This window comes from Glycine max, chromosome 4, assembly GCF_000004515.6.
Source record: "Glycine max cultivar Williams 82 chromosome 4, Glycine_max_v4.0, whole genome shotgun sequence".
In the NCBI taxonomy this organism is placed as follows: domain Eukaryota; kingdom Viridiplantae; phylum Streptophyta; class Magnoliopsida; order Fabales; family Fabaceae; genus Glycine; species Glycine max.
In genome coordinates this window covers 26,731,426-26,756,744 of record NC_016091.4, presented here as the reverse complement: position 1 = coordinate 26,756,744, position 25,319 = coordinate 26,731,426, and positions in this window count along the sequence as shown.

The window sequence follows — 25,319 nt, the reverse complement described above, 5'->3', positions numbered from 1 at the left end:
AACAATGGAAGCTCTCGAGATATTCAAATGGTCATAAATTTTATGTCGGAAGTCCGATTAAGGCGCATGACATATCGAGACGCTCATGATTCAACAACGGAAGCTCTCGCAAAATTCAAATTGTCATAACTATTTAGTCGGAAATCCGATTCTGGAGCATAATATATCGAGACTCTCGAAATAGAACAATGGACGCAGTCCAGAAATTCAAATGGTCATAACTTTTCACTAAGAAGTCTGAGTCTGGCGCATAATATATCGAGACGCTCGAAATTGAATAACGGAAGCTCTCGAGAAATTCAAAATGGTCATAACTTTACATTCGGATGTCCGATTAAGGCGCATAATATATCGAGACGCTCGAAATTGAACAATGAAAGTTCTCAAGAAATTCAAATGGTCATAATTTTTCACTAAGAACTCCGATTCAGGTGCATGATATATCGAGACGCTCCAAATTGAACAACGGAAGCACTCGAGAAGTTCAAATGGTCATAACTTTTCACTCGGATGTCCAATTCAGGCGCATAATATATCGAGACACTCGAAATTGAATAACGGAACCTCTCGAGAATTCAAGTGGTGATAACATTTCACACGGATGTCCGATTCGGGGACATAATATATCGTGACGCTTGAAATTGAACAACGGAAGCTCTCGAGAAATGCAAATGGTCATAACATTTCACTTGGAAGTCCGATTCCGATGCATAATATATCGAGACGCTCAAAATTGAACAACGAAAGCTCTCGGGAAATTCAAATGGTCATAACTTTACACTCGGATGTCCGATTAAGGCGCATAATATATCGAGATGCTCAAAATTGAACAATGGAAGCTCTCGAAATATTAAAATGGTCATAAATTTTATGTCGGAAGTCCGATTAAGGCGCATGACATATCGAGACGCTCAAGATTCAAAAACGGAAGCTCTCGCAAATTTCAAATGTTCATAACTATTTAGTCGGAAATCCGATTCTGGAGCATAATATATCGAGACTCTCGAAATAGAACAATGGACGCTGTCGAGAAATTCAAATGGTCATAACTTTTCACTATGAAGTCCGATTTTGGCGCAAAATATATCGAGACGCTCGAAATTGAACAACGGAAGCTCTCGAGAAATTCAAATGGTCATAACTTTTCACTTGGATTCCTATTAAGGCGCATAATATATTGAGACGCTCGAAATAGAACAACGGAAGCTCTCGAGAAATTCAAATGGTCATAACTTTACACTGGGATATCCGATTAAGGCGCATAATATATCGAGACGCTCTAAATTGAAAAACGAAAGCTCTCGAGAAATTCAAATGGTCATAACTTTTCACTATGAAGTCCGATTTTGGCGCATAATATATCGAGACGCTCAAAATTGAACAACGGAATCACTCGAGAAGTTCAAATGGTCTTACCTTTTCACTCGGAAGACCAATTCTGGAGCATAATATATCGAGACTCTCGAAATAGAACAATGGACGCTGTCGAGAAATTCAAATGGTCATAACTTTTCACTAAGAAGTCTGAGTCTGGCGCATAATATATCGAGACGCTCGAAATTGAACAACTGAAGCTCTCGAGAAATTCAAATGGTCATAACTTTACATTCGAATGTCCGATTAAGGCGCATAATATATCGAGACGCTCAAAATTGAACAATGAAAGCTCTCAAGAAATTCAAATGGTCATAATTTGTCACTAAGAACTCCGATTCAGGTGCATAATTTATCGAGAAGCTCCAAATTGAACAACGGAAGCACTCGAGAAGTTCAAATGGTCATAACTTTTCACTCGGATGTCCAATTCAGGCGCATAATATATCGAGACGCTCGAAATTCGACAATGGAAGCTCTCGAGAATTCAAGTGGTCATAACTTTTCAAATGGATGTCCAATCCAACGACATAATATATCGAGACACTCAAAATTGAATAACGGAACCTCTCGAGATTTCAAGTGTTCATAACATTTCACACGGACGTCCGATTCGGGGACTTAATATATCATGACCCTCGAAATTGAACAACGGAAGCTCTCATGAAATTCAAATGGTCATAACATTTCACTTGGAAGTCCGATTCCGGCGCATAATATATCGAGATGCTCATAGTTGAACAACGAAAGCTCTCGGGAAATTCAAATGGTCATAACTTTACACTCGGATGTCCGATTAAGGCGCATAATATATCAAGATGCTCAAAATTGAACAATGGAATCTCTCGAGATATTAAAATGGTCATAAATTTTATGTAGGAAGTCCGATTAAGGCGCATGACATATCGAGACGCTCAAGATTCAAAAACGGAAGCTCTCGCAAAATTCAAATGTTCATAACTATTTAGTCGGAAATCCGATTCTGGAGCATAATATATCGAGACTCTCGAAATAGAACAATGGACGCTGTCGAGAAATTCAAAATGGTCATAACTTTTCACTATGAAGTCCGATTTTGGCGCAAAATATATTGAGACGCTCGAAATTGAACAACGGAAGCTCTCGAGAAATTCAAATGGTCATAACTTTTCACTTGGATTCCTATTAAGGTGCATAATATATCGAGACGCTCGAAATAGAACAACGGAAGCTCTCGAGAAATTCAATTGGTCATAACTTTACACTGGGATATCCGATTAAGGCGCATAATATATCGAGACGCTCTAAATTAAAAAACGAAAGCTCTCGAGTAATTCAAATGGTCATAATTTTTCACTCAGAACTCCGATTCAGGCGCATAATATATCGAGAAGCTCCAAGTTGAACAACGGAAGCACTCGAGAAGTTCAAATTGTCATAAATTTTCACTCGGAAGACCAATTCACGTGCATAATATATCGAGACCCTCGAAATTCGACAACGGAAGCTCTCGAGAATTCAAGTGGTCATAACTTTTCATATGGATGTCCAATTCAACGACATAATATATCGAGACACTCGAAATTGAATAACGGAAGCTCTCTAGAATTCAAGATGTCATAACTTTTCACACGGATGACATATTCGGGGACATAATATATCATGACGCTCCAAATTGAACAACGGAAGCACTCGAGAAGTTCAAATGGTCATAACTTTTCACTCAGAATCCAATTCAGGCGCATAATATATCGAGACACTCGAAATTGAATAACGGAACCTCTCGAGAATTCAAGTGGTGATAACATTTCACACGGATGTCCGATTCGGGGACATAATATATCGTGACGCTTGAAATTGAACAACGGAAGCTCTCGAGAAATGCAAATGGTCATAACATTTCACTTGGAAGTCCGATTCCGATGCATAATATATCGAGACGCTCAAAATTGAACAACGGAATCTCTCGGGAAATTCAAATGGTCATAACTTTACTCTCGGATGTCCGATTACGGCTCATAATATATCGAGACGCTCGAAATTGAGCAACAAAAGCTCTCGAGAAATTCAAATGGTCATAATTTTTCACTCAGAACTCCGAATCAGGCGCATAATATATCGTGACGCTCCAAATTGAACAACGGAATCACTCGAGAAGTTCAAATGGTCTTAACTTTTCACTCGGAAGACCAATTCTGGAGCATAATATATCGAGACTCTCGAAATACAACAATGGAAGCTGTCGAGAAATTCAAATGGTTATAACTTTTCACTAAGAAGTCCGATTCTCGCGCATAATATATCGAGACGCTCGAAATTGAACAACGGAAGCTCTTGAGAAATTCTAATGGTCATAACTTTTCACTTGGATTCCGATTAAGGCGCATAATATATCGAGGCGCTCAAAATACAACAACGGAAGCTCTCGAGAAATTCGAATGGTCATAACTTTACATTCGGATGTCCGATTAAGGCGCATAATATATCGAGACGCTCAAAATTGAACAATGGAAGCTCTCGAGATATTCAAATGGTCATAAATTTTATGTCGGATGTCCGATTAAGGCGCATGACATATCGATACGCTCATGATTCAACAACGGAAGCTCTCGCAAAATTCAAATTGTCATAACTATTTAGTCGGAAATCCGATTCTGGAGCATAATATATCGAGACTCTCGAAATAGAACAATGGACGCTTTCCAGAAATTCAAATGGTCATAATTTTTCACTAAGAACTCCGATTCAGGTGCATAATATATCGAGAAGCTCCAAATTGAACAACGGAAGCACTCGAGAAGTTCAAATGGTCATAACTTTTCACTCGAATGTCCAATTCAGGCGCATAATATATCGAGACGCTCGAAATTCGACAATGGATGCTCTCGAGAATTCAAGTGGTCATAACTTTTCACATGGATGTCCAATCCAACGACATAATATATTGAGACACTCGAAATTGAATAACGGAACCTCTCGAGATTACAAGTGTTCATAACATTTCACACGGACGTCCGATTCGGGGACTTAATATATCGTGACGCTCGAAATTGAACAACGGAAGCTCTCATGAAATTCAAATGGTCATAACATTTCACTTGGAAGTCCAATTCTGGCACATAATATATCGAGACGCTCATAATTGAACAACGAAAGCTCTCGGGAAATTCAAATGGTCATAACTTTACACTCGGATGTCCGATTAAGGCGCATAATATATTGAGATGCTCAAAATTGAACAATGGAAGCTCTCGAGATATTAAAATGGTCATAAATTTTATGTCGGAAGTCCGATTAAGGCCCATGACATATCGAGACGCTCAAGATTCAAAAACGGAAGCTCTCGCAAAATTCAAATGGTCATAACTATTTAGTCGGAAATCCGATTCTGGAGCATAATATATCGAGACTCTCGAAATAGAACAATGGACGCTGTCGAGAAATTCAAATGGTCATAACTTTTCACTATGAAGTCCGATTTTGGCGCTAAATATATCGAGACGCTCGAAATTGAACAACGGAAGCTCTCGAGAAATTCAAATGGTCATAACTTTTCACTTGGATTCCGATTAAGGCGCATAATATATCGAGACGCTCGAAATAGAACAACGGAAGCTCTCGAGAAATTCTAATGGTCATAACTTTACACTGGGATATCCGATTAAGGCGCATAATATATCGAGACGCTCTAAATTGAAAAACGAAAGCTCTCGAGAAATTCAAATGGTCATAATTTTTCACTCAGAACTCCGATTCAGGCGCATAATATATCGAGAAGCTCCAAGTTGAACAACGGAAGCACTCGAGAAGTTCAAATGGTCATAAATTTTCACTCGGAAGACCAATTCACGTGCATAATATATCGAGACGCTCGAAATTCGACAATGGAAGCTCTCGAGAATTCAAGTGGTCATAACTTTTCATATGGATGTCCAATTCAACGACATAATATATCGAGACACTCCGAATTTAATAACGGAAGCTCTCGAGAATTCAAGATGTCATAACTTTTCACACGGATGTCCGATTCGGGGACATAATAAATCATGACGCTCCAAATTGAACAACGGAAGCACTCGAGAAGTTCAAATGGTCATAACTTTTCACTTAGAAGTCCAATTCAGGCGCATAATATATCGAGACGCTCGAAATTCGACAATGGAAGCTCTCGATAATTCAAGTGGTCATAAATTTTCACATGGATGTCCAATTCAATGACATAATATATCGAGACACTCGAAATTGAATAACGGAACCTCTCGAGAATTCAAGTGGTGATAACATTTCACACGGATGTCCGATTCGGGGACATAATATATCGTGACGCTCGAAATTGAACAACGGAAGCTCTCGAGAAATGCAAATGGTCATAACATTTCACTTGGAAGTTCGATTCCGATGCATAATATATCGAGACGCTCAAAATTGAACAACGGAATATCTCGGGAAATTCAAATGGTCATAACTTTACTGTCGGATGTCCGATTAAGGTGCATAATATAAGGAGACGCTTGAAATTGAGCAACGAAAGATCTCGAGAAATTCAAATGGACAATTTTTCATTCAGAACTCCAAATCTGGCGCATAATATATTGAGACGCTCCAAATTGAACAACGGAATCACTCGAGAAGTTCAAATGGTCAGAACTTTTCACTCGGAAGACCAATTCAGGAGCATAATATATCGAGACTCTCGAAATAGAACAATGGACGCTGTCGAGAAATTCAAATGGTCATAACTTTTCAATAAGAAGTCCGATTCTGGCGTATTATATGTCGAGACGCTCGAAATTGTACAACGGAAGCCCTCGAGAAATTCAAATGGTCATAACTTTACACTCGGATGTCCGATTAAGGCGCATAATATATCAAGACGCTCGAAATTGAAGAACGAAAGCTCTTGAGAAATTCAAATGGTCATCATTTTTCACTCAGAACTCCGATTCAGACGCATAATATATCGAAACGCTCAAAATTGAACAACGGAAGCACTCGAGAAGTTCAAATTGTCATAACTTGTCACTCAGAAGTCCAATTCAGGCGCATAATATATCGAGACGCTCGAAATTCGATAACAGAAGCTCTCGAGAATTCAAGTGGTCATAACTTTTCACATGGATGTCCAATTCAACGACATAATATGTCAAGACACTCCAAATTGAATAACGGAAGCACTCGAGAATTCCAGTGGTCATAACATTTCACACGGATGTCCGATTCGGGGACATAATATATCGTGACGCTCGAAATTGAACAACGGAAGCTCTCGAGAAATTCAAATGGTCATAACATTTCATTTGGAAGTCCGATTCCAGTGCATAATATATCAAGACGCTCAAAATTGAACAACGCAAGCACTTGAGAAGTTCAAATCGTCATAACTTTTCACTCGGAAGTCCAATTCAGGCGTATAATATATGGAGACGCTCGAAATTCGACAATGGAAGCTCTCGAGAATTCAAGTGGACAGAACTTTTCTCATGGATGTCTAATTCAACGACATAATACATCGAGACACTCAAATTGAATAACGGAACCTCTCGAGAAATTCAAATGGTCATAACATTTCACTTGGAAGTCCGATTCCGGCGCATAATATATCGAGACGCTCAAAATTGAACAACGGAAGCTCTCGAGAAATTCAAATTGTTATAACTTTACACTCGAATGTCTGATTAAGGCGCATAATATATCGAGACGCTCGAAATTGAACAACGGAAGCTCTCGAGAAATTCAAATGGTCATAACCTTTCACTCGGATTCCGATTAAGGCGCATAATATATCGAGACGCTCGAAATAAAACAACGAACGCTCTCGGAGAAATTCAAATGGTCATAACTTTACACTCGGATGTCCGATTAAGGTGCATAATATATCGAGACGCTCGAAATTGGACAACGGAAGCGCTCGAGAAATTCAAATTGTCATAACTTGTCCCTCGGATGTCCGATTAAGCCGCATAATATATCAAGACTCCCGAAATTGTACAAAAGAAAATTTCTAGAAATTCAAATGGTCATAAGTTTTCACTTAGAAGTCCGATTCTGGCGCATAATATATCGAGACTCCCGAAATTGAACAACGGAAACTCTCGAGAAATTCGACTTATGATAACTTATCACTCAATTGTTAGATTAAATCGCACAATATATCCAGCCGCTCGAAATTGAACAACAGAAGCTCCCGAGAATTCAAGTGGTTGTAACTTTTCACACGGATGTCTGATTCGGGGACATAATATATCGAGACGCTCGAAATTGAACAACAGAAGCTCTCGAGAATTCTAGTGGTCAAAACTTTTCACTAAGAAGTCCGATTTTGGCGCATAATATATCAAGACGCTCGAAATTGAACAACGGAAGCTCTCGAGATATTCAAATGGTCATAACTTTTATCTCAGAAGTTCGATTAAGGTGCATGACATATCGAGACGCTCGAAATTGAACAACAGGAGCTCTCGCGAAATTCAAATGGTTATAATTTTTCACTCAGAAGTTCGATTCGGACGAATAATATATCGAGATGGTCGAAATTGAACAACGGAAGCTCTCGAGAAATTCAAATGGTCATAATTTTTCACTCAAAAGTCTGATTTAGACACATAATATATCGAGACGCTCAAAATTCAACAACGGAAGCTCTTGAGAATTCAAGTGGTCATAACTTTTCACATGGATGTCGGATTCAAGGACATAATATATCGATACACTCGAAATTGAATAACGGAAGCTCTCGAGAATTCAAGTGGTCATAACTTTTATCTCGGAAGTCCGATTGAGGCGCATAACATATCGAGACGCTCGAAATTGAACAACGAAAGCTCTCAAGATATTCAAATGCTCATAACTTTTCAGTTCGATGCTCGATTAAGGCGCATAATATATCGAGATGCTCTAAATTGAACAACGGAAGCTCTCTAGATATTCAAATGGTCATAACATTTCACTCGGAAGTCCGATTAAGGCTCATAATATATCGAGACACTAAAAATTGAACAACGAAAGCTCTCAAGAAATTCAAACTTTCATAACTTTTCACTCGGATATCCGATTCAGGCTCCTAGTTCATCTAGACGCTCGAAATTGAGTAACGGAAGCTCTCGAGAATTCAAGTGGTCATAACTTTTCACACGGATGTCCGATTCGGGGACATAATATATCGAGACGCTTGAAATTGAACAACGGAAGCTGTCGAGAAATTCAAATGGTCATAACTTTTCACTCGGATGTCCGATTCCGGCGCATAACATATCGAGACGCTCGAAATTGAACAACGGAAGCTCTCTAGATATTAAAATGGTCATAACTTTTCAGTCGGATGTCCGATAAAGGCGCATTACATATCGAGACGCTCTAAATTGAACAACGAAAGCTCTAGAGAAATTCAAAGGGTCATAACATTTCACTCGAAAGTACAATAAAGGTGCATATTATATCGAGACGCTCGAAATTGAACAACGGATGCTCTCGGGATATTCAAATGGTCATAACTTTTATCTCAGAAGTCCGATTAAGGCGCATAATATAACGTTTAGCTGAAAAATTTGATTCGGTGATATAATATATCTAGATGCTCGAAATTGAACACCTGAAGCTCTCGCAAAATTGAAATGGTCATAATTTTTCACTCAGAGGTTCGAATCAGGCGCATAATATATCGAGATTGTCGAAATTGAACAACGGAAGCTCTCGAGAAATTCAAATGGTCATAACTTTTCACTCGGATGTATGATTAAGGCGCATAATATATCTTGACCCTCGAAATTATACAACAAAAGCTCTTTAGAAATTCAAACCAACATAACTTTTGACTCGAATTTTCGACTTAATCGCATAACATATCGAGATGCTCGAAATTGAGCAACGTAAGCTCTCGCGAATTCAACTGGTCATAACTCTTCACGCGGATGTCCGGTTCGGAGAGATAATATATCGAGACGCTCAAAATTGGACAATGGAAGCTCTCGAGAACTTCGAATGGTCATAAATTTTCACTCGGATGTCCGATTAAGGCGCATAATGTATCGAGATGCTCGAAATTGATCAACAGAAGCTAGCCAGAAACTCAAATGGTCATAACTTTTCACTCGGAAGTCCGATTAATGCGAATAATATATTGAGACGATCGAAATTCGACAACGGAAGCTCTCGAGAATTCAACTGGTCATAACTTTTCACATGAATGTCTGATTCAACGACATAATATATCGAGACACTCGAAATTGAATAACGGAAGCTCTCGAGAACTTCAAATGGTCATAACTTTTCACTCGGATGTCCGATTAAGGCGCATAATGTTTCGAGATGCTCGAAATTGATCAACGGAAGCTCGCCAGAAATTCAAATGGTCATAACTTTTCACTCGGAAGTCCGAATTAGGCGCATAATATATCGAGACGCTCGAAATTCGACAATGGAAGCTTCGAGATATTAAAATGGTCATAAATTTTATGTCGGAAGTCCGATTAAGGCGCATGACATATCGAGACGCTTAAGATTCAACAACGGAAGCTCTCGCAAAATTCAAATGGTCATAACTTTTCACATGGATGTCCAATTCAACGACATAATATACCGAGACACTCGAAATTGAATAACGGAAGCTCTCGAGAATTCAAGTGGTGATAACATTTCACACGGATGTCCGATTCGGGGACATAGTATATCGTGACACTCGAAATTGAACAACAGAAGCTCTCCAGAAATTCAAATAGTCATAATATTTCACTTTGAAATCCGATTCCGGCGCATAGTATATCGGTACGCTCAAAATTGAACAACGGAAGCTCTCACGAAATTCAAATGGTCATAACTTTACACTCCGATGTCCGATTAAGGCGCATAATATATCGAGACACTCAAAATTGAACATTGGAAGCGCTCGGGATTTTCAAATGGTCATAACTTTTATCTCGGAAGTCCGATTCAGGCGTATAATATATCGAGAAGCTCAAAATTCAACAACAGAAGCTCTCGCAAAATTTAAATGGTCATAACCATTTACTCGGAAGTCCGATTCTGGAGCATAATATATCGAGACTCTCGAAATAGAACAATGGATGTTGTCGAGAAATTCAAATGGTCATAACTTTTCACTAAGAAGTCCGATTCTAGCGCATAATATATTGAGACGCTCAAAATTTAACAACGGAAGCTCTCGAGAAATTCAAATGGTCATAACTTTTCACTTGGATTCCGATTAAGGCGCATAATATATTGAGACGCTAAAAAATAAACAACGAAAGCTCTCGAGAAATTGAAATGGTCATAATTTTTTACTCAGAACACCGATTCAGGCGCATAATATATCGAGACGCTCGAAATTCGACAACTGAAGCTCTCGAGAATTCAAGTGGGCATAACTTTTCACATGGATGTCCAATTCAATGACATAATATATCGAGACACTCGAAATTGAATAACGGAAGCTCTCGAGAATTCAAGTGGTCATAACTTTTCACACGGATGTCCGATTCGGGGACATAATATATCGTGACGCTCAAAATTGAACAACGGAAGCTCTCGCGAAATTCAAATGGTCATAACTTTTCACACGGATGTCCGATTCAGTCGCATAATATATCTAGACTCTAGAAATTGAACAACAGAAGCTCTCGAGAAATTCAAATGGGTATAACTTTTCACTCGGAAATCCGATTCGTTGATATAATATATCTAGATGCTCAAAATTGAACAACGGAAGCTCTATAGAAATACAAATGGTCATAACTTTTCACTCAGATGTTCGATTTAAGCGCATGACATATCAAGAAGCTCAAAATTGAACAACGGAAGCTTTTGAGAAATTCAAATGATCATAACTTTTCACTCGGATGTACGATTAAGGCGAAGAATATATCGAGACACTAAAAATTGAACAACGAAAGCTCTCGAGAAATTCAAACTGTCATAACTCTTCCCTCGAAAGTACAATAAAGGTGCATAATATATCGAGACGCTCGAAATTGAACAACGGAGGCTCTCGAGATATTCAAATGGTCATAACTTATATCTCGGAAGTACGATTAAGGCGCATAATATATCGAGACACTCGAAATTGAACAACGAAAGCTCTCAACAAATTCAAATGGTCATAACTTTTCACTCGGGTGTATGATTAAGGTTCATAATATATATAGACGCTTGAAATTTAACAACGGAAGCTCTCGAGAAATTCAAATGGTCATAATTTTTCACTCAGGAGTCCGATTCAGGCTTATAATATATCGAGACACTCGAAATTCGACAACGGAAGCTCTCGAGAATTCATATGGTCATAACTTTTCACATAGATGCCCGATTCAACGACATAACATATCGAGAGACTCGAAATTGAATAACGGAAACTCTCGAGAATTCAAGTGGTCATAACATTTCACACGGATGTCTGATTCGGGGACATAATTTAGCGTGACGCTCGAAATTGAACAATGGAAGCTCTCGAGAAATTCAAATGGTCATAATTGATGTAATCCTACCCCACAAGGGCATTGGGTAGAAGACTCCAAGTAGATTGGGCTAGAGATCCAAGGGAAGGCCCTAGGGTTCTGATGAGCCTTAGGGTAGATTTCGAGCCCATGGGCTAAGTATGAGCCCGCTTATCTTTGTAAATATTAGAATAGGTTTTTCCTTCGTCTGGGCCTTGTATTTTGGCTATTATAGTAGTATAGGGTTTTAGCCTTGTATTTCGGGGCATTTTGAGTAGTCTTTGTAGTAAGGACTTTTTTTTGTATTTTCATGTTTTTTGTCATGGGGGTGAGCTTAGCTATTATAGGGGGTGTGTAGCTAAGCTCTAGCTTCTCATCTCAAGGAGGTGAGCTTAGCTATTAGAGAGGTATGTGTAGCTAAGCTCTAGCTTCTTTAGGAATCTTCTTAAGGAAGCTTCTCAAGGAGGTGAGCTTAGTTATGAGAGGGGTGTGTGTAGCTAAGCTCTAGCTTCTCAAGGAAGTTTTCTCAAGAAAGTTGAGAAGCTACCTAGTCTATAAATAGAAGCATGTGTAACACTTGTTGTAACTTTGATGAATGAGAGTCTTGTGAGACACAACTCAAAGTTCAACTTCTCTCCCTTTTTTCCCTTCAATTTCGTGCTCCCCCCTCTCTCTTTCTCTCCCTCTTTCTTTTCCTCCATTGAAGCACCCTCTCCAAGCTTCTTATCCAAGGCTCATCTTGGTGGTGAAGCTCCTTCTTCCATGGCTTATTCCCTAGTGGATGGTGCCTCCTCTCACCTCTTCTCCTTTGTCTTCCGCTGCATCTCCATGGTGGAAAATCACCATTAAAGGACCTCATTGAAGCTCAAAGATCCAGCCTCCATAGAAGCTCCACAAGCAAGCTTCCATCAATAATTTTTCACTCAGAAGTCCGATTCAGTCGCATAATATATCGAGACGCTCAAAATTCAACAACGGAAGCTCTCGAGAATTCAAGTGGTCATAACTTTTCACATAGATGTCCGATTCAAGGACATAATATATCAATACACTCGAAATTGAATAATGGAAGCTCTCGAGAATTCAAGTGGTCATCACTTTTATCTCAGAAGTCCGATTAAGGCGCATAACATATCGAGATTCTCGAAATTGAACAATGGAAGTTCTCAAGATATTCAAATGGTCATAACTTTTCAGTTCGATGTCCGATTAAGGCGCATAATATATCGAGACGCTCTAAATTGAACAACGGAAGCTCTCTAGATATTCAAATGGTCATAACTTTTCACTCAGAAGTTTGATTAAGGCGCATAATATATCGAGACACTAAAAATTGAACGACGAATGCTCTCGAGAAATTCAAACTGTCATAACTTTTCACTCGGATATCCGATTCAGGTACATAATTCATCTAGACGCTCGAAATTGAGTAACAGAAGCTCTCGAGAATTCAAGTGATCATAACTTTTCACACGGATGTCTGATTTGGGGACATAATATATCGAGACTCTCGAAATTAAACAACGGAAGCTCTCGAGATATTCAAATAGTCATAACTTTTCACTCGGATGTACGATTACGACGCATAAAATATCGAGACGCTCAAAATTGAATAACGGAAGCTCTCAAGATATTCAAATGGTCATAACTTTTCAGTCGGATGTCCGATTAAGGCGCATAACATATTGAGACGCTCTAAATTGAACAACGAAAGCTCTAGAGAAATTCAAAGGGTCATAACTTTTCACTCGAAAATACGATAAAGGTGCATAATATATCAAGACGCTCAAAATTGAACAACGGAAGCTCTCGGGATATTCAAATGGTCATAATTGTTATCTCGGAAGTTCGATTAAGGTGCATCATATAACGAGAGGCTCGAAATTATTCAATGGAAGCTCTCAAGAAATTCAAACCATCATAACTTTTGACTCGAATGTTGGACTTAATCGCATAATATATCGAAAAGCTTGAAATTGAGCAACATAAGCTCTCGCGAATTCAAGTGGTCATAACTTTTCACGTGGATGTCTGGTTCACGGAGATAATATATCGAGACGCTCAAAATTGGACAACGGAAGCTCTCGAGAACTTCAAATGGTCATAACTTTTCACTCGGATGTCCAATTAAGGCGCATAATGTTTCGAGATGCTCGAAATTGATCAACGGAAGCTCGCCAGAAATTCAAATGGTCATAACTTTTCACTCGGAAGTCCAATTCAGGCGCATAATATATCGAGACGCTCGAAATTCGACAATGGAAGCTCTCGAGATATTAAAATGGTCATAAATTTTATGTCGGAAGTCCGATTAAGGCGCATGACATATCGAGACGCTCAAGATTCAACAACGGAAGCTCTCACAAAATTCAAATGGTCATAACTATTTAGTTGGAAATCCGATTCTGGAGCATAATATATCGAGACTCTCGAAATAGAACAATGGACGCTGTCGAGAAATTCAAATGGTCATAACTTTTCACTAAGAAGTCCGATTTTGGCGCATAATATATCGAGACGCTCGAAATTGAACAACGGAAGCTCTCGAGAAATTCAAATGGTCATAACTTTTCACTTGGATTCCGATTAAGGCACATAATATATTGAGACGCTCGAAATAGAACAACGGAAGCTCTCGAGAAATTCAAATGGTCATAACTTTACACTCGGATATCCGATTAAGGCGCATAATATATCGAGACGCTCGAAATTGAACAACGAAAGCTCTCGAGAAATTCAAATGGTCATAATTTTTCACTCAGAACTCCGATTCTGGCGCATAATATATCGAGAAGCTCCAAGTTGAACAACGGAAGCACTCGAGAAGTTCAAATGGTCATAAATTTTCACTCGGAAGACCAATTCACGTGCATAATATATCGAGACCCTCGAAATTCGACAACGGAAGCTCTCGAGAATTCAAGTGGTCATAACTTTTCATATGGATGTCCAATTCAACGACATAATATATCAAGACACTCCAAATTGAATAACGGAAGCTCTCGAGAATTCAAGATGTCATAACTTTTCACACAGATGACCGATTCGGGGACATAATATATCATGACGCTCCAAATTGAACAACGGAAGCACTCGAGAAGTTCAAATGGTCATAACTTTTCACTCAGAATCCAATTCAGGCGCATAATATATCAAGACGCTCGAAATTCGACAATGGAAGCTCTCGATAATTCAAGTGGTCATAACTTTTCACATGGATGTCCAATTCAACGACATAATATATCGAGACACTCGAAATTGAATAACGGAAGCTCTCGAGAATTCAAGTGGTCATAACTTTTCACTCAGATGTCCGATTCAGGCGCATAATATATCGAGACGCTCAAAATTGAACAACGGAAGCTCTCGAGAAATGCAAATTGTCATAACATTTCACTTGGAAGTCCGATTCCGATGCATAATATATCGAGACGCTCAAAATTGAACAACGGAATCTCTCGGGAAATTCAAATGGTCATAACTTTACTCTCGGATGTCCGATTACGGCGCATAATATATCGAGACGCTCGAAATTGAGCAACAAAAGCTCTCGAGAAATTCAAATGGTCATAATTTTTCACTCAGAACTCCGAATCAGACGCATAATATATCGAGACGCTCCAAATTGAAAAACGGAATCACTCGAGAAGTTCAAATGGTCTTAACTTTTCACTCGGAAGACCAATGCTGGAGCATAATATATCGAGACTCTCAAAATACAACAATGGAAGCTGTCGAGAAATTCAAATGGTCATAACTTTTCACTAAGAAGTCTGAGTCTGGCGCATAATATATCGAGACGCTCGAAATTGAACAACGGAAGCTCTCGAGAAATTCAAAATGGTCATAACTTTACATTCGGATGTCCGATTAAGGCGCATAATATATCGAGACGCTCGACATTGAACAATGAAAGCTCTCAAGAATTTCAAATGGTCATAATTTTTCACTAAGAACTCCGATTCAGGTGCATAATATATCGAGACGCTCCAAATTGAACAACGGAATCACTCGAGAAGTTCAAATGGTCTTAACTTTTCACTCGGAAGACCAATTCTGGAGCATAATATATCGAGACTCTCGAAATACAACAATGGAAGCTGTCGAGAAATTCAAATGGTTATAACTTTTCACTAAGAAGTCCGATTCTCGCGCATAATATATCGAGACGCTCGAAATTGAACAACGGAAGCTCTTGAGAAATTCTAATGGTCATAACTTTTCACTTGGATTCCGATTAAGGCGCATAATATATCGAGGCGCTCGAAATACAACAAGGGAAGCTCTCGAGAAATTCGAATGGTCATAACTTTACATTCGGATGTCCGATTAAGGCGCATAATATATCGAGACGCTCAAAATTGAACAATGGAAGCTCTCGAGATATTCAAATGGTCATAAATTTTATGTCGGAAGTCCGATTAAGGCGCATGACATATCGAGACGCTCATGATTCAACAACGGAAGCTCTCGCAAAATTCAAATTGTCATAACTATTTAGTCGGAAATCCGATTCTGGAGCATAATATATCGAGACTCTCGAAATAGAACAATGGACGCAGTCCAGAAATTCAAATGGTCATAACTTTTCACTAAGAAGTCTGAGTCTGGCGCATAATATATCGAGACGCTCGAAATTGAATAACGGAAGCTCTCGAGAAATTCAAAATGGTCATAACTTTACATTCGGATGTCCGATTAAGGCGCATAATATATCGAGACGCTCGAAATTGAACAATGAAAGTTCTCAAGAAATTCAAATGGTCATAATTTTTCACTAAGAACTCCGATTCAGGTGCATGATATATCGAGACGCTCCAAATTGAACAACGGAAGCACTCGAGAAGTTCAAATGGTCATAACTTTTCACTCGGATGTCCAATTCAGGCGCATAATATATCGAGACGCTCGAAATTCGATAATGGAAGCTCTCGAGAATTCAAGTGGTCATAACTTTTCACATGGATGTCCAATCCAACGACATAATATATTGAGACACTCGAAATTGAATAACGGAACCTCTCGAGATTACAAGTGTTCATAACATTTCACACGGACGTCCGATTCGGGGACTTAATATATCGTGACGCTCGAAATTGAACAACGGAAGCTCTCATGAAATTCAAATGGTCATAACATTTCACTTGGAAGTCCAATTCTGGCGCATAATATATCGAGACGCTCATAATTGAACAACGAAATCTCTCGGGAAATTCAAATGGTCATAAATTTACACTCGGATGTCCGATTAAGGCGCATAATATATTGAGATGCTCAAAATTGAACAATGGAAGCTCTCGAGATATTAAAATGGTCATAAATTTTATGTCGGAAGTCCGATTAAGGCGCATGACATATCGAGACGCTCAAGATTCAAAAACGGAAGCTCTCGCAAAATTCAAATGGTCATAACTATTTAGTCGGAAATCCGATTCTGGAGCATAATATATCGAGACTCTCAAAATAGAACAATGGACGCTGTCGAGAAATTCAAATGGTCATAACTTTTCACTATGAAGTCCGATTTTGGCGCAAAATATATCGAGACGCTCGAAATTGAACAACGGAAGCTCTCGAGAAATTCAAATGGTCATAACTTTTCAGTTCGATTCCGATTAAGGCGCATAATATATCGACACGCTCTAAATTGAAAAATGAAAGCTCTCGAGAAATTCAAATGGTCATAATTTTTCACTCAGAACTCCGATTCAGGCGCATAATATATCGAGAAGCTCCAAGTTGAACAACGGAAGCACTCGAGAAGTTCAAATTGTCATAAATTTTCACTCGGAAGACCAATTCACGTGCATAATATATCGAGACCCTCGAAATTCGACAACGGAAGCTCTCGAGAATTCAAGTGGTCATAACTTTTCATATGGATGCCCAATTCAACGACATAATATATCAAGACACTCCAAATTGAATAACGGAAGCTCTCGAGAATTCAAGATGTCATAACTTTTCACACGGATGACCGATTCGGGGACATAATATATCATGACGCTCCAAATTGAACAACGGAAGCACTCGAGAAGTTCAAATGGTCATAACTTTTCACTCAGAATCCAATTCAGGCGCATAATATATCGAGACGCTCGAAATTCGACAATGGAAGCTCTCGATAATTCAAGTGGTCATAACTTTTCACATGGAAGTGCAATTCAACGACATAATATATCGAGACACTCGAAATTGAATAACGGAACCTCTCGAGAATTCAAGTGGTGATAACATTTCACACGGATGTCCGATTCGAGGACATAATATATCATGACGCTCGAAATTGAACAACGGAAACTCTCGAGAAATGCAAATGGTCATAACATTTCACTTGTGATGCAATCCTACCCCGCAAGGGCATTGGGTAGAAGACTCCAAGTAGATTGGGCTAGAGATCCAAGGGAAGGCCTGAGGGTTCTCATGAGCCTTAGGGTAGATTTCAAGCCCATGGGCTAAGTATGAGCCCGATTATCTTTGTAAATATTAGAATAGGTTTTTCCTTCGTCTGGGCCTTGTATTTTGGCCATTCTATTGAGTAGTCTTTGTAGTAAGGACTTTTTTTTTTGTATTTTCATGTTTTTTGTCATGGGGTAAGCTTAGCTATTAGAGAGGTATGTGTAGCTAAGCTCTAGCTTCTTTAGGAATCTTCTCAAGGAAGCTTCTCAAGGAGGTGAGCTTAGTTATTAGAGGGGTGTGTGTAGCTAAGCTCTAGCTTCTCAAGGAAGTTTTCTCAAAGAAGCTTCTCAAGGAAGTTTTCTCAAAGAAGCTTCTCAAGGAAGTTTTCTCAAGAAAGCTTCTCAAGGAAGCTACCTAGTCTATAAATAGAAGCATGTGTAACACTTGTTGTAACTTTGATGAATGAGAGTCTTGTGAGACACAACTCAAAGTTCAACTTCTCTCCCTTTTTCTTCCTTCAATTTCGTGCTCCCCCTCTCTCTTTCTCTACCTCTTTCTTTTCCTCCATTGAAGCATCCTCTCCAAGCTTCTTATCCAAGGCTCATCTTGGTGGTGAAGCTCCTTCTTCCATGGCTTATTCCCTAGTGGATGGCGCCTCCTCTCACCTCTTCTCCTTTTTCTTCCGCTGCATCTCCATGGTGGAAAATCACCATTAAAGGACCTCATTGAAGCTCAAAGATCTAGCCTCCATAGAAGCCCCACAAGCAAGCTTCCATCAAGTGGTAATCAGAGCACAAGAGCTTCAAGTGTTGAGGGAAGGAGCCCAGAGTATGAAGAACCTCGGGATTTGAGGTCAAATCCTTTCCAAGGTGGAGGGAATGATGCAATCCTACCCCGCAAGGGCATTGGGTAGAAGACTCCAAGTAGATTGGGCTAGAGATCCAAGGGAAGGCCCGAGGGTTCTCATGAGCCTTAGGGTAGATTTCAAGCCCATGGGCTAAGTATGAGCCCGATTATCTTTGTAAATATTAGAATAGGTTTTTCTTTCGTCTGGGCCTTGTATTTTGGCCATTCTATTAAGTAGTCTTTGTAGTAAGGACTTTTTTTTTTGTATTTTCATGTTTTTTGTCATGGGGTGAGCTTAGCTATTATAGGGGGTGTGTAGCTAAGCTCTAGCTTCTCATCTCAAGGAGGTAAGCTTAGCTATTAGAGAGGTATGTGTAGCTAAGCTCTAGCTTCTTTAGGAATCTTCTCAAGGAAGCTTCTCAAGGAGGTGAGCTTAGTTATTAGAGGGGTGTGTGTAGCTAAGCTCTAGCTTCTCAAGGAAGTTTTCTCAAAGAAGCTTCTCAAGGAAGTTTTCTCAAGAAAGCTTCTCAAGGAAGCAACCTAGTCTATAAATAGAAGCATGTGTAACACTTGTTGTAACTTTGATGAATGAGAGTCTTGTGAGACACAACTCAAAGTTCAACTTCTCTCCCTTTTTCTTCCTTCAATTTTGTGCTCCCCCTCTCTCTTTCTCTACCTCTTTCTTTTCCTCCATCGAAGCATCCTCTCCAAGCTTCTTATCCAAGGCTCATCTTGGTGGTGAAGCTCCTTCTTCCATGGCTTATTCCCTAGTGGATGGCGCCTCCTATCACCTCTTCTCCTTTTTCTTCCGCTGCATCTCCATGGTGGAAAATCACCATTAAAGGACCTCATTGAAGCTCAAAGATCTAGCCTCCATAGAAGCCCCACAAGCAAGCTTCCATCAACTTGGAAGTCCGATTCCGATGCATAATATATCGAGACGCTCAAAATTGAACAACGGAAGCTCTCGAGAAATGCAAATGGTCATAACTTTTCACTTGGATTCCGATTAAGGCGCATAATATATCGAGGCGCTCGAAATACAACAATGGAAGCTCTCGAGAAATTCGAATGGTCATAACTTTACATTTGGATGTCCGATTAAGGCGCATAATATATCGAGACGCTCAAAATTGAACAATGGAAGCTCTCGAGATATTCAAATGGTCATAAATTTTATGTCGGAAGTCCGATTAAGGCGCATGACATATCGAGACGCTCATGATTCAACAACGGAAGCTCTCGCAAAATTCAAATTGTCATAACTATTTAGTCGGAAATCCGATTCTGGAGCATAATATATCGAGACTCTCGAAATAGAACAATGGACGCTGTCGAGAAATTCAAATGGTCATAACTTTTCACTAAGAAGTCTGAGTCTGGCGCATAATATATCGGGACGCTCGAAATTGAACAACTGAAGCTCTCAAGAAATTCAAATGGTCATAACTTTACATTCGGATGTCCGATTAAGGCGCATAATATATCGAGACGCTCAAAATTGAACAATGAAAGCTCTCAAGAAATTCAAATGGTCATAATTTTTCACTAAGAAATCCGATTCAGGTGCATAATATATCGAGAAGCTCCAAATTGAACAACAGAAGCACTCGAAAAGTTCAAATGGTCATAACTTTTCACTCGGATGTCCAATTCAGGCGCATAATATATCGAGACGCTCGAAATTCGACAATGGAAGCTCTCGAGAATTCAAGTGGTCATAACTTTTCACATGGATGTCCAATCCAACGACATAATATATCGAGACACTCGAAATTGAATAACGGAACCTCTCGAGATTTCAAGTGTTCATAACATTTCACACGGACGTCCGATTCGGGGACTTAATATATCGTGACCCTCGAAATTGAACAACGGAAGCTCTCATGAAATTCAAATGGTCATAACATTTCACTTGGAAGTCCGATTCCGGCGCATAATATATCGAGACGCTCAAAAGTGAACAACGGAAGCTCTCGGGAAATTCAAATGGTCATAACTTTACACTCGGATGCCCGATTAAGGTGCATAATATATCAAGACGCTTAAAATTGAACAATGGAATCCCTCGAGATATTCAAATGGTCATAACTTTTATCTCGGAAGTCCGATTAAGGCGCATGACATATCGAGACGCTCAAAATTCAACAACGGAAGCTCTTGCAAAATTCGAATGGTCATAACTATTTACTCGGAAGTCCGATTCTGGAGCATAATATATCGAGACTCTCGAAATAGAACAATGGACGCTGTCGAGAAATTCAAATGGTCATAACTTTTCACTAAGAAGTCCGATTCAGGCGCATAATATATCAAGACGCTCCAAATTGAACAACGGAAGCACTCGAGAAGTTCAAATAGTCATAACTTTTCACTCGGATGTCCAATTCAGGCGCATAATATATCGAGACACTCGAAATTCGACAATTGAAGCTCTCTAGAATTCAAGTGGTCATAACTTTTCACATGGATGTCCAATTCAACGATAAAATATATCGAGACACTCGAAATTGAATAACGGAACCTCTTGAGAATTCAAGTGGTCATACAATTTCACACGGATGTCCGATTCGGGGACATAATATATCGTGACGCTCGAAATTGAACAACGGAAGCTCTCGAGAAATTCAAATGGTCTTAACATTTCACTTGGAAGTCCGATTCCGGCGCATAATATATCGAGACGCTCAAAAGTGAACAACGGAAGCTCTCGGGAAATTCAAATGGTCATAACTTTACACTCGAATGTCCGATTAAGGCACATAATATATTGAGACCCTCAAAATTGAATAATGGAAGCTCTCGAGATATTCAAATTGTCATAACTTTTATCTCGGAAGTCCGATTAAGGCGCATGACATATCGAGACGCTCAAAATTCAACAACGGAAGCTCTCGCAAAATTCAAATGGTCATAACTATATACTCGGAAGTCTGATTCTGGAGCATATTATATCAAGACTCTCGAAATAGAATAATGGACGCCGTCGAGAAATTCAAATGGTTATAACCTTTCACTAAGAAGTCCGATTCAGGCGCATAATATATCGAGACGCTCTAAATTGAACAACGGAAGCACTCAAGAAGTTCAAATGGTCATAACTTTTCACTCGGAAGTCCAATTGAGGCGCATAATATATCAAGACGCTCGAAATTAGACAATGGAAGCTCTCGAGAATTCAAGTAGTCATAACTTTTCACATGGATGTCCAATTCAACGACATAATATATCGAGACACTTGAAATTGAATAACGGAACCTCTAGAGAATTCAAGTGGTCATACAATTTCACACGGATGTCCGATTCGGAGACATAATATATCGTGACGCTCGAAATTGAACAACGGAAGCTCTCGAGAAATTCAAATGGTCTTAACATTTCACTTGGAAGTCCGATTCCAGCGCATAATATATCGAGACGCTCAAAAGGGATTAATGGAAGCTCTCGGGAAATTCAAATGGTCATAACTTTACACTCGAATGTCCGATTAAGGCGCATAATATATCGAGACGCTCAAAATTGAATAATGGAAGCTCTCGAGGTATTCAAATGGTCATAAATTTTATCTCGGAAGTCCGATTAAGGCGCATGACATATAGAGACGCTCAAAATTCAACAACGGAAGCTCTTGCAAAATTCAAATGGTCATAACTATTTACTCAGAAGTCCGATTCTGGAGCATAATATATCGAGACTCTGGAAATAGAACAATGGACGCTGTTGAGAAATTCAAATGGTCATAACTTTTCATTAAGAAGTCTGATTCAGGTGTGTCGCAACCTACCCTTCGGCGGGAGGGCGACGCGTGACTCGCGGGATGCGTGTTCCACGAAAGGAATACGCGCGGAGTCGCCACCAACGTTTATTTGAGGAAAACGTCGGAAAAAACCGAAAAAGACACGATCTATGAACTTTTAAGTGAAAGGTTCGAGAGTTGTATTTATGCACGGGGAATGTATTAGCACCCCACACGTCTGTCCCAAAGGACGGCAGCCTTTAATTGAATGTGCAATCATGACTTTGATTTTTACGTTCCCTTTTTATGTCTTTATATCCTTTATACCCTTTTTATATTTTTTTCTCTTTTTGTGGTCGACAAGGGTGTTTCCCTTTGCTCCTATGTATTCCTCAATTGCGATGAGGAAATCAGACCTACGTAGTTCTTTCTTATGCGTGAATCAAGTGATTCATTTTTATTTGAAAGGTGATCATTTTAAGGCGTTGGACCTTAAAAATGATCCATTTTACTTAGTAAGAAATTGAAATGATAAACTTTCAAAAAACCTATTTTTGTGGACGAGCTTGACTAGGCGAGTTGATTTTAGCCTTAGTTTCACTTTAGTTATTAGTCAATTCAATCAAGAATGAGAAATCCCAAAGAGAAAACGTCCGATTGATCTTTCGCTTTTATTTTACTAAAGGTATTTTTTTATTATTATATTATTTTTTTACCTTTTTTTTATTTTCAACGTGGTTGCGGCACGACCGAATGGTCGGAATTCATTTCAACCAAAGTTAACAGATAATAAAATTCAAACGATCGGTGGAAATTTAGTTTATTTTTAGGTTAAGCGAGAAATGACTTAAATAAAATGGCTTAAGCACGTCAAAAGGGGGTATAAAAAGTAAATGAAAACGAGAATAAAAATACATGAAACCAAGTGTGGACCACTACGGGTACATAGAATGAATTGAAAAGCTTGGTTTGAGGTACTTACCCGTTGAGGACTGAAGAACGATGTAGAACGAATGAAGAACACCGAAGAACGGTCGAAAACCTTCGCGAAATCACTCACGGAAACGTTACGGAAGCGCCTCGGCTTGGATCTTCTTCACGGAAACAATTTTTCTAAGAAAATTCGAAAGAGAGAGAAGTGCCTAAGGGGCTGAACCCTTTTCCACTTCACTTCTCCCCCTATTTATAGAAAATTGGGGGAGAAGCTTGCCACCCAGCTCGCCCAGGCGAGCAGGGTTGCTTCCTCCAGAAGCAACAGCCTTCTGGAGGAATCTTCTGGAGGGCCCAAGTGGGCCTGGTTGCTATTTGCACCCCCATTTTTTACTAAGTACACCCCCTGCCTTTTTTTTGGTGATTCTTTTTTCGTAAAGTTACGGAAACTTACGAATTTCGTAACGATACTTGTTTTCTTTCCGTAATGTTACGGAACCTCACTAATTGTGCAATGATGCTTCCATTTGATTTCCGGTGTGTCACGGAACCTTACGGATTGTGCATCAATATTTCCTTTTGTTTTCCGGCATGTCCCGGAATTTCACAAATTGCCTAATGATGGGTGCCAAGCACTTCACAAGGACCAAACAAAAGTTGCATGCCATCAAGGAAAGGTCCCCGGACGAAATTAGGGTATGACAGTTGCCCCTCTTTTCTTGTCTTTTATTGGAGATAAAAGGGAAGTAAAGATAAGACACTAATTTCGTTCCTCTCGGTTGACGAGAGTCGCGGGTGACCATAAAATACCTCCGCATGTAAATGACTTGATGTCCCCGGGGGAACAAAAGGTGCAGAAGACGATGTCAGTCTCTGCATGCTATCAAGCGTTCTGTCTTACAGATAGCAAAAGAATGTTTATACGGATAACCACTCGGGTATTTCCGCCCGTCAGCGTGACTCAAAAGTCAGTATGACAGATCTTGTGAGCGCGGAAGACGACGTAAATCTCCGCGTGTCAACGGGCTTGTCGGCCGTGATTGACGAAGGGCGCAGAATGACCATAATTTGTCTCTGCGTGCCATCGGACACAACTGTGTCTGAATGACAAAAAGGTGTGTGGAATGACCATAATTTGTCTCCGCATGTCATCAGGCCCACCGCCTCTGGATGACAAAAGGGCGCAGAATGACCATAATTTGTCTCTGCGTGCCATCGGACACAATTGTGTCTGAATGGCAAAAAGGTGTGCAGAATGACCATAATTTGTCTCCGCATGTCATCGGGCCCGCCGCCTCTGGATGACAAAAGGGCGCAGAATGACCATAATTTGTCTCTGCGTGCCATCGAACACAACTGTGCCTAAATGGCAAAAAGGTGTGCGGAATGACCATAATTTGTCTCCGCATGTCATCGGGCCCACCGCCTCTGGATGACAAAAGGGCGCATAATGACCATAATTTGTCTCTGCGTGCCATCGGACACAACTGTGCCTGAATGGCAAAAAGGTGTGCGGAATGACCATAATTTGTCTCCGCATGTCATCGGGCCCGCCGCCTCTGGATGACAAAAGGACGCAGAATGACCATAATTTGTCTCTGCGTGCCATCGGACACAACTGTGCCTGA